Below are 11,227 nucleotides of genomic sequence, written 5' to 3' on the forward strand. Positions count from 1 at the left end.
CTCCAAATCTGTCAACATATGGGGACTGGGTGGATCAGGGACCAGGAGGTCTTGAAGGCTTTTCCTACTTTACCCACCCCACATTCCAGTTCTTCTCCCTTTACCCTCTTTCCACTCCAGATCTTCAAGGGGAGATGATGCTTTCTCAAAGGTGATAGGAGAGGGATCCAAGGTCAGATCTCCTTGTCTGAATTCAAGTTTTGCCTCTGAGTTGGGTGGGAGATTTCCAATCTCTTTGATGGCCTGTCTTATCCTATGCTATCCCAATTTTGGGTTGTGCCGTTTAGCAAATAAAACTCTTACAGCCAAATTTAATGTAAGTATCATGATATTCTGTAGTCGGGATAATATACTGTAACTAACTTCTTTTCATGTGTAATCAATTCTATACACTCAAGGAGCTTCCGATTTTCACTCTTATGAAGCACTCCCATTTCACATAATACCTTGCTTTTGAAACTGAGATTTGCCTAAAATTTGTGATATACAGTAGTTTGGCAGGACACTTGATAAAAATCCCACTGGTCAGATCTGTCTCTTGAGTTTCCAAAGGAGCCCTTTGGCTCTTACTCAGTGTTGACATTCATACATGGGATGAAGCAGATGCAAAAGGCCATTTCATGTCACTTGGGAAAATTTCTTAAAAGTTTATCTCACTGATTTTGAATAATTTTGGCTACCATCAGGTATCCTTCCTCCCTTAATGGTACACATTACAGTGTGCATAGGATTTTACAGTTCAACAGCTATAATTTTCATGAGTGCCAATGACAGAAATATGAAGGTGCTCATTTTCACAACCATCATTGACTGGAACTGGTAGTGAAAAGCCTGGAATATCACTCAAGATTTTAAAAAGAAGCTGTGCCAATGCACAGGGGGTGGGGGGAGAAAATACTTTTGGATGTGGTAGAATTTTGTCATTTCCCCCCTGCCCCAAAATCTGAGGAACACAGTTATATTTTGGAGTGCAAAATATTCTATTTCAAAACGATGAATAAAATGTGCAAAACAAAATATTCCTCTTAGTTGTTTGGCCTTCCCAGTCTGCTCTGATTTCTGAGCACACTTAGGACTTGCTGTTGGACTTGCTCACATGTTGCAAAATATAGAAGGTATTTGGTTCAGGAAAATGGGAAATAAGGGTCTTCACTGGATGCCATTCCTCACAATGGTATGACGAATTGCTATCAGGAGAACAGCCTTATGGTCACTGACCCCCATGCATCTCTGGAATACCCTCCCAGGGGGTTTGCCACTTCAGCCATGTATACATATATAAACATTCAAAATAAAATAAATACAAAACTGGTCATCATTTGGAATTATACAATTATGGAAAAGTTCCATTTTTAACCACCCATATAGATGGGGAGACCTGTGGAGCCAGGGGGTGAGTGTTTGAATCCTCATTGTGCCTCCTGGGATGGGGGTTGACTGAGATTACCTATGGCATGTATAGCCAGTAAGATGTACATGTCCTTTCACCTGAGAGGCTTTGGGCAAGCTGCAAGATTCCAGAGTGCCACCAGAGGTAAGCAGGCGAAGCATTTCTGAGTACTCTACTGTATATCTGAAAAAACCTAGAATGGTAGAAATTGACCTGACAGCATGTCAGTTTCATGGTTGTTGCAGATGATAAAAATGGAGGCGAGGAAGAAGCAAAAGTTCAGATAATAACTCAATGTTTTATGAAGCCAAATTAGTATTTGATGAATCTTGGATCTACTTTGTTTTATTCAACTCTTTTTTCTTTAGAAAAGAGAGGGGGGGATTGAAAGAGAGCACTTCCTGTGTCTGCTTGACACTGTGGAGGAGGACTTATGTTCAGAATGTACAATACCATTCTTTGTTTCATTGTACTGTTGTTGGATTCTTCTCTTTTCAACAGTCACCCTTTCCTGGCAAAAACTAGGTTACTTCTGGCTCTGCAGCTTATTGCTCCATTTGTAGCAAAAATACAAACATTTAAAAGCATATTAAATTAACAAACTTGTAATTCTTGTTTGAGTAGGTTAGACTTTTAACGTCAATATGCTCAGCCACAATAATTTTAGGAGGAAACCAAGTTCTGCCTAATGTACTGTATCTAGTGCTGGATTTCTGCTTTTGTAAGAGCAAAACCCAGCATGAGGGTAGAGAAGCTTAGAAAAGGATGCCTTGTCACTTTGCTAGTAAACTATATTCTATATGTAAACAAAACAGAACACAAGATTGATAAGAAGAGTGCATAATTGGGAAACAGAAGAAACCATAATTATTTATAGCTGTTGAAATTTCCTTTTTGCCCATCTGTAAGAGTGTTCCATTCTTCAGAATGATAAACTAGTAGCACAGATGTGTGCCTCCTTCTTCTGGAATAAGCTCATTGCTATTCAAGACTTTAAAGCTGTATACCATGAAGTGCCTCTCAAATAGGGGACAATTAGCTAAAATTAAGTAGCAAGGAATTAAGAAATATAGAGTTCTGTAAATCTTTTTTTCTGAATTAAAAGCCCTGGGGCTGATTCTGCAATTGTTTATGATTCATTCCTTTATAACTCAAAACTTTTCATGAATATTCTGTTATAAAGATCCAGCTCAAGGAGTCTGCTTAATTTATGTGAATTGAAGCCTGTAAAATGTTGCCTGCCTACTTCTCTTCTCTTGGCAGGAAGCACTGACTGTAGTCATGCCAGAGCTGGATTGTTAAGCATCTGATTTTCTAGCTGGCAAATTAAAGGGAGAAGAGAAGAGAAGAGAAGAGAAGAGAAGAGAAGAGAAGAGAAGAGAAGAGAAGAGAAGAGAAGAGAAGAGAAGAGAAGAGAATACTGATTGTGCAATTGTTCAGCTGCCATGATTTGCCACGTATATTTCAGAATAAGGCTGGCCCTGTCATTAGGTAGACTGGGACTGTGACAGAGACAGGCAGAGACTTTGGGATACATAAAAAGGCAATAAATTGGTAATTATTAAACATATTGTTTAATGCAGGTAGTTCTCTATGTGAGATCTCTGACCATCATGTTCCACACAGATTGAAGCGGATGAGAATCCAACAATATCTGATGGACCACATATTTCCAAATTCTGATTCACATTTTACTGTATATAAATTAAGCCACTCTGGAAAGTAAGAATCTCTATTTTTTTTTCTCTGCTAGATTTCCTAGAAAAGTAAGTACATCTCAGTGATGAATCCTCTGATCCCCAAACAGCAATGCATTTATTCCCCAATGCAGTGGCGGCTGGTGATGCCAGTTTCAGAGGTGCTGTGGTTCCACTCCAGATTTAGATCACTCTTTACAGGAGTCACTCAAGGTGCTGGCTCCGGGGGGGGGGGGAGAGAATGGATTTCAGCCACAGAGATCGCTCCTGTAAAGTGTAAATTAAAATTGAGAGTGGATTCACAGCACCCTCAAAAGTGGAGCCACTAACAACCAACATTAGAGTAGAAAATTAAAACTTTAATTCCAAACCACTGCCACAGATTTTGGAATGCTGGAGGATGGGGCAGAAAGAGAAACAGAAGAGGTTTAATTTGCCCTTAAAGTTTATTGCAGTGGTAGAGACTGAACAGGCAAAAAACCACTATTGTTCAAAAATATTCATATTCTTGGAACATGGTGTAGTATTTCCTTCCATTTGTTACTAGCTCTTATATGTTGGAGAGCAAGCATGCTGCAGTACAGCAGCAGCATTAACTTGTGGATTCACTCCTTTGAAAATACCATATTTTTCCATGTATAAAATGACACTTTTTCCTTAAATAATTTCAGAAAAAATTGAGGGTCGTTTTATACATGGAAGACAGCTCTTTACCACTGCCTTTTACGAAGACACGTGGTTTAGCAAAAAGAAGGGGGTGTTGCTCCGTTCCTTTTTGTTAAGCTCCGCGCCTTCTCAAAAGGCAAGGAAAAGCGGCAGTCACTTTGACAGCTGCTTTCCTTGCCTTTTGCCAAGGCGTGGGGCTTAGCAAAAGGGGAGCCCTTTGATCCCTGCTTTTTCTAATTTTGGGTTAGAAAAGGGGGGTTGTCTTATGCATTGGTTCATGTTATAAATGGAAAAATAAGGTAGGAACAACTAGCTGAGCACACTTCCTTTTTGTAAAGGAATCACATTTCTCTAATAAATACAAGAAAGCTTGTAAAGAAATATACTTGTGTATTAAAGAAATTAAAGAAATACACTTGTGATATGAAAGGTGATAGAAGTCCTAGTTCTCACTAAGTAAGTTGTAAATGTCAGGAGCCATGAGTGTTTCTGTCATCTACAGAGAACAAAGGCAAGAGGTGTCCTTCTTGGAGGGACAAGAAAAAGGCCCAAGAAGGAAGAAAGTGACATCAACAAACCTAAGAATAGCAATTGAAGGTTGAGGGAAGGCCAGTACATGCGAAAGCAAGTAAAAGACAGTCTATAGAAGACCTGAAGGGGGTCCCTCTCTGTACTCTTCGCCACATAAAGACATGTGTCTTCTTGGGTGTAAACTGAGTTGCCCCCAGTCATTTCCAATCTATATCTTAAATTGAAGTGAATGTGTAATTGTGATAAAGCCAGTTGCACAGTGGTGAATGCAAAAGTTTACAGTTTTATTGTTTGTTTTTAAAAACAGATGTAGACGTACAACTCGAAAATAAGGAATATTTATTATGTCCTAATGACCTTGCCACTTGCCCTCTTTGATTAAGATCTCAAACCGTCACAGTGGTGACAATGACCCATGGAAAGAGACAGCTGGTAAATGAGGGCCAGACTACTGGTTAAAAAGAACAGTGGTGGAAACCTTCCACCTCAGCTAGTAGACCCACTGCTTCCCCTCAGCTGTTACCTAGCAACAGCTGTTCCAGAAATCTCCCTTGTTTCTCTCCAGCTGGTCATTGTAAAATCGGCAACCCAAACCAACTTTTTCTCTTTCCCCCCACCCCTCCCTTTCCTTTATTGTTTTGTGTCATGTCTTATGGTAAACCAGAGAGCAGGGACTGTCATATTATTGACTTTTGTAAGGTGCTTCAGGATTAAAGTGCAGGATATGTACTTTAAATAATTAAGAAACAATACACATACTTTATTAAGAAAGAATTTAATGTCCGTTTCTATTTTAAAGGAAAAGCTGCCACGTGGCTCCAAAAAGGAAATGTGCCCCTGGTCTGACTCAGGGCCAGTTCAGGGCCCCAGACTTCTTTCTTACCATCACTGAAAAGAACTGTTTATTTAAAATAGTTGCTGAGGGAAGAGGGTTTCTGCCAAATGTAGTGTATGGGGTTGGAAATGTTTGTGTGGAACCATTATGTCATGTGGCAATGAACAGATTACAGTGGGGTCTCGACTTACGAACTTAATCCGTATTGGAAGGCAGTTCTCAGGTCGAAAAGTTCTTAAGTCGAATCTGCATTTCCCATAGGAATGCATTGAAAACCATTTAATCCGTATCTGCTCTTTTCGTCCATAGAAACTAATGGGAAGCTGCTATTCCGCCTTCTGCCACTAGAGGGGGATATTTTTTCCTTTTAACCTAAGATGACTTAGCTTTTAAAAAAAGGGAAAAAAAGAGTTCGTAACTCAAATCTAAGTTCGTAAGTCGAGTCCATATATTCCTATGAGAGTGGTTCGTAAGTCGAAACGTTCGTATGTCGAGCCATTCGTAAATCGAGACCCCACTGTAGTCACAACTGATAAAAAATTAGTATTGTTTGATGTTATTTCCATTATCACATTTCTTGGTGGATATTGTTCATGTTTGACACCCAACTGACATTATCTCTGACAGAAGTCCAGTTTCATCTTATTCCACTGGATGTTTGACAACAATCACAACAAGATTGGATGCCCATCTGACAGACATACGCTGGCTTTGCATTTCCTGTATCAGTGGTGGGTTAGGCGAGATCAGCCATTCTCAGCGGGGGTCATATAGACCCCTGGGGGGCTTTGACACATATGCAGGGGGACAAAGACTGGGAACAATTCTTCACACACTACTTTATGCAATTCATTATGTGACCTATACAATTTTGATTTGGTTTATATTTCTTTTACATTGTGCTTATGTCTGTGGCCAAAAAAGGGTGAGAATGGCTGGGCTAAATGATCTTTGGGATATTAACCAAATCTACAATTCTGTGAAATAATCCTTTGCAATGTTCTCATGATCCACTAGTGGGCAGTTGTCAGAGGAGGGAATTGTGCACCACTGCCATTGAGAGGCTGGCCACAAGAGGAGATGGGAGAGGGAAGAGTGCTGCTGCCTGTGAGGAGGCAAATGAGGCAGGGAAGGGAATCACGCAATGCCCTGTGTGGACACTGTACCAAATCGGGCCAAATCAACAAAGTGCGGTTCATGCCCATCTAATTCCCACTTATCAATAGCTGCAGAATTAGCAAAAACTCATTGTATAAGATGCCAGAAAAGCTTATTGTTGTAGAAATTAAACATGCTTTAAAAATCATGGAGCCTCAAGGATTGTGAATTAAAAATGAATGCAAAGAAAATATTGGAAAGTAGAGGAACCACCTCAGAAGACATCTTAAGCCCAGAATGGTCCATTATTCTGAGTCTTTCAGCTGAACATGTTTCCATCAATAGCCTGGAAAATCAGGACTTGGTTTTCTGGTTTGCACTGTGCTAAGGTTTCCTATGTTCTCCATCAGTTCAGACTGGTTGAGGTACTGTAAAATCATGTCATTAAATGTCTTAAGGTCTTCAATGCTCTTCCTTTCTATCACAATTTTTCTTGACACTTCATCTATCTTGTCTCCAGTGTGAACTACAAGAGAAAGGAAAGTAATGCTGAAACTAATACACTGTCAAATTAAATGTAGGCCATGATATAGCAAGTTAAATAAGCAGCACTGGACATGTCATGAAGCAGGATGAAACAACATGTTGCAGGTGGCATGAAGAGGAAGGGGCAGAGATGAAGGCAGGAATTGGGTATCTGAAGGTAACAGTGTATCAAGCACTAACTGTATCAGGGACAGAATTTGGGGGATTTGGGGTAAGCTGGCCAAATAATGCTTTAAAAAATTGGAATTCTCACTGGGGTCAAAAAGCACCCATAACCCATTCTGCACAAGTTTTGGTTATGAGAGTTAAATCTTTCATGGAAATTGTCCCCCACCTCAAGTAAACCCAAAATAAAAACAGATGAGAAACAGAGATAGAAGGTAGAAAGAAGAACTGTGACTGAGTGGGAGATAGCAGAAAAGCAAAAGTTGAAAGAATAGTATATATGAGGCAAAGCTGCCAAACAGCGTTTTCAAACGCCAGAGATAAGGCAATCAGATTACATATAAATCACCTGTTCCTGTTCATACCAGCTAGGAAACAAGCCAATGTTAACTTTATGGTAGGCTTTCAGATAATCACTAATGAGAAAGCCAGCTTTTTAGTGATTCACAAAGCTCTTTACAAAAGGACTTCCTTATTAAAGTTATGCATAGTTATTCCATTATTTTATCCCAATGCCACACATAAAGATATGAGCGTGTTATAAAATGTGTAGTACGTCATTGCTTTTCAGCCACTCCTTCCCTCACAGTCAATATTCAAAGAACTAAGATGTGTTTACTTACCAATTAAGATTATTACAAAAGAACCAAGTGCCAGGCTGACAATTAAAGTAATGATCAAGGTGACGAAGTACCAGCTTGGACATCTCATGCTGCGTTATGTGGGCATACAGTTAGCATAAGCTGAGTTCTCTTCCCAGACAGCTGCAAAGCAAAAACAGGAATCCAAGAGAAAAGCATTTAAGAGACACTGGGAATAACATGGCAAAATGGGTCTGAGAAGAGAATAACAAAAAATATTCAAAGTGTCTGTCTGCATAGCATCCTATCTCCCCTTTTTCTAAGTACCCATAGCAAGTATACCATCAACCCACTCATCAGAATGAATAAAATCAAACTATTCTTGCTTTTCAAAAATAAAAAAAACATGGCATGATCTCAGTGGTTTAAGTGTCTGTCTGTGGAGACAGAGGTTGGGAGTTTGATTCCCCACTATGCCTCCTGTGAGTACAGCCAGCCTATGTGGCCTTAGGCAAGCTGCACAGTCCCGGGGCACCCCCCCTATCAAAAGAGAATTATAAAATACTTCTGAGTATTATCTACCTGGAAAACCCTGAAAAGGGTCAGCATAGATCAGAACTGAATTATTGGTACATGATTAATATCCCCATTATGTACAAAGTCTTCCACTGAGTATATTGTTGATCCCATGAGAATTCCAATGTATTAAAGATTACAGTTAGACATAGGGATGGAGGTCTAATGTATATTTCTTATATTTTCTGAACAATATAATAATTGTGTGCTGTTGATTCTCAGGGTTTTCTAGGTATAGAGTACTCAGAACTGGCTTACCATTCCCTTCTTGTGGGGTAGCTTTGGAACTGTGCAGCTTCCCACATCTACACAGGTTGGCTCTTCTACAGAGCACTTTGGGGAATTGAATTTCCAACCCCTGCCTTCACAGTCCGGTGTTCTTACTTGGTGAGCTATCCTGACAGCTTGCCTTTCCTGAATCTAATTAGAATTCTAGTATCCCTCTGGATGGGACCGGCCTTATGCCAACTAGAGTATACAGTATTACTTTTGCTCCTCAGCATCCAAGTTTGCTGAAAAATAGTGTCAAATGTGGTTTTATCCCTATTCATCTTTTTACCAAGGGAATAAAATAATCTCTGTCTTGTGTACTGCCACACCTGTTTCAGAGAAGAGTGCCATAGGCTTAGTATTTAAGTTGATAAAGTAAGAGGCCACCCTGACCATACCAAAATAGCTGGGACAAAAAGTAACCCAATGGCAACAAACATAATAGATCTATTGAAATGATTGTCCTCATTTTGTGTCTTCTCCCTATTAAACATACAGACACAGAGAGAGAGAGAGAGAGAGAGAGAGAAACAACAATTGCTTGAAATCTGAGGACATTGTTTATCACAGCTGAGGAAGCAGTGCTACATAATGACTTCACTCTTCAGTCTAGTCCAGGGCAGATCCTGTAACAAAAAGCGTAACTCTGGACAGACTAAAATATCTCATTGTGGCACATGAAGTTCAATAAAACGCCATCATGAGAATCAGCGTGGTGTAGTGATTAGAGTGCTTGACTCGGGTTTCTAGTTCCCGTTCCCCCATTAAGTCATGACATTCATTGGGTGACCTTGGGCCAGTTACTTTCTTTTCAGCCTAACTTACCTCACAAGACTGTTCTGAGGATATAATAGAAAGATGGGAAGCCACACACACTGCCTTACACTCACTGGAGAAAAGACAGGATAAGTATGTAAATAGTAAAAAAAAAAAAATGCAAATAAGAATCTGCAATGGAACATAGGAGTAGAAATAGTGTCTCACATACTTTCCACTCAGGCAGTTATTTGTACCATGACGTCCTTTGCCTGCCATAAAGGTTTCAGTTTTGAGACGCATCATGAGTGAGAAATCTAGTAACTAATTTTGTCTCTGTATCCTGAATCACGCCTACAGAGCAATGGGAAAGCAGTGCAGTTGCAGGACATCTTTTATAAAGTGTTACTGATGGCCAGTCTCTGTTTGAAGATCTTGCCCCAGCTGTAGCTTCCAAAAAGCTATTTATTCCTATAAATAAACCATTTCAAGCAGTTGTGCTTCAAAGTTTCGGTAGCATTAATGATAGCAGCTGGGCCTGAATCAGAGAGAAAAGAACAACTCTCATTCCAGGTAGAGTTCATGGAAAGTGCTCCTGGCTATCACCAACTTAATCCAAGGAAATAAGTAAATCTAAATGTTTGTCTGAGTCATCACAATGGAATGTGGAACCTGCCCCAGCAGGTTGTAAAGTGTAATAATCGTTACCTCATAATGATTCATCAGCACAGTCAGTCATACTAAGTTCCCAGCTGTGTTGAAAAAAATTATAGCACATGGTTTTTTTTTTTAAAAAGGAAAATAGGGCCAGGTTTTGCCCATGTGCTCATTGTGCTATTGGAATCAGTTGTGTGAGATAATGAGGGAAACATGTGGCAACTTGTTATCTAGTGGCAATTCACTCCTGGAGTTTACACAATTACAGTATACCAGAATAACTCATCAATAGGATTTTGCCCTGTGTACCTCTTCAGTTTTACCCAAAATAAATGCTTAATTAGCAGAATGATAAAACAACCAGGCTGTACCCCCAATCAGGCAGTTAGCTGGCTATCTCAGGCAGCAGATGCTAGGGGTAGGGTGGCCACTGCATAAAAAAGTCATCAGGGAAAAAAGCAAAGCAAAAGATGCTACTTGGCAGTGAGTTGCTGGCAAACCGAATTCTGCATGCCACAAGCTTGTTCTGAACCCTCTGAACCAGTCTAGTGTGCTCTGGTGGTGGTGGGAGATGCTGCCCCAATACAAGTTTTGAAATAAGGTTCAACTATCAGTTCACCTGGTGAAAAGGGAGAGGCATCTTCACCTCATGGTAGAAAAAAATGGCTTAGATTGGTCCTTTGCCTTCAAGGTGTGTCAAGATCTGCTCGGGCTCCAGCCAGGAATCTTTAGTTCTGTTGTTTTGTAACTGTGCCCCATGTGACAAGTTATTATCATTAAAACAACTTGGAGCCTCTTCCTCACTGGAAGGAATCACCATTGTGACCTCACCCACCCAGATTGGCCTTTGGGCAGGAAGGACTGTAAATGGCTTCCTCCTTGTGCTTCAACCTTGCCTGGGGTTTTGGTGGGTGTTGTATTTTTCCATGGGTGCCTCGGTGCTTGCTCATTCTTGATTGGATGTCATGGAGAATGTTATGAGAATGTAACAATAAACTAACCTTCTGTAATACCTGAGATCTCTGTGCCAGCGATGAACACAACAGTTCCCAGAATACCTGCCACACACAAAAAAGGACTAATGTGGGACTAGAATTCTGCTACCTATAGCAGGTATATGTTCCTCATCCCTCTTTTAATAGCACTGAAATAGGGCCACTCAGTTGATTTATAGGTGAAAAACTATGTTCCTGGATCATCTTAGTTTTCTTACTAGGTTCGAATTTAAGAATGACAGTGTATGCCAACCTGGTAAGCTTAGAGTTGATTCAGTCCCTCATGAAGACTGAAGTAAAGTGACAAGGCACCAGGAACCCTAATATTCAAGGTAATGTTTGTTGTTTAAAAACAAATTACCAATGCAAGGTCCTTACATATGAATTTGTCATTCTAATGTGTGTGATTTGAGTGTGCGTATAACACACTGCTGAAGCATGTGTTTTCCGTGGTGCATCACTGG

This window comes from Pogona vitticeps, chromosome 5, assembly GCF_051106095.1.
Source record: "Pogona vitticeps strain Pit_001003342236 chromosome 5, PviZW2.1, whole genome shotgun sequence".
In the NCBI taxonomy this organism is placed as follows: Eukaryota; Metazoa; Chordata; class Lepidosauria; order Squamata; family Agamidae; genus Pogona; species Pogona vitticeps.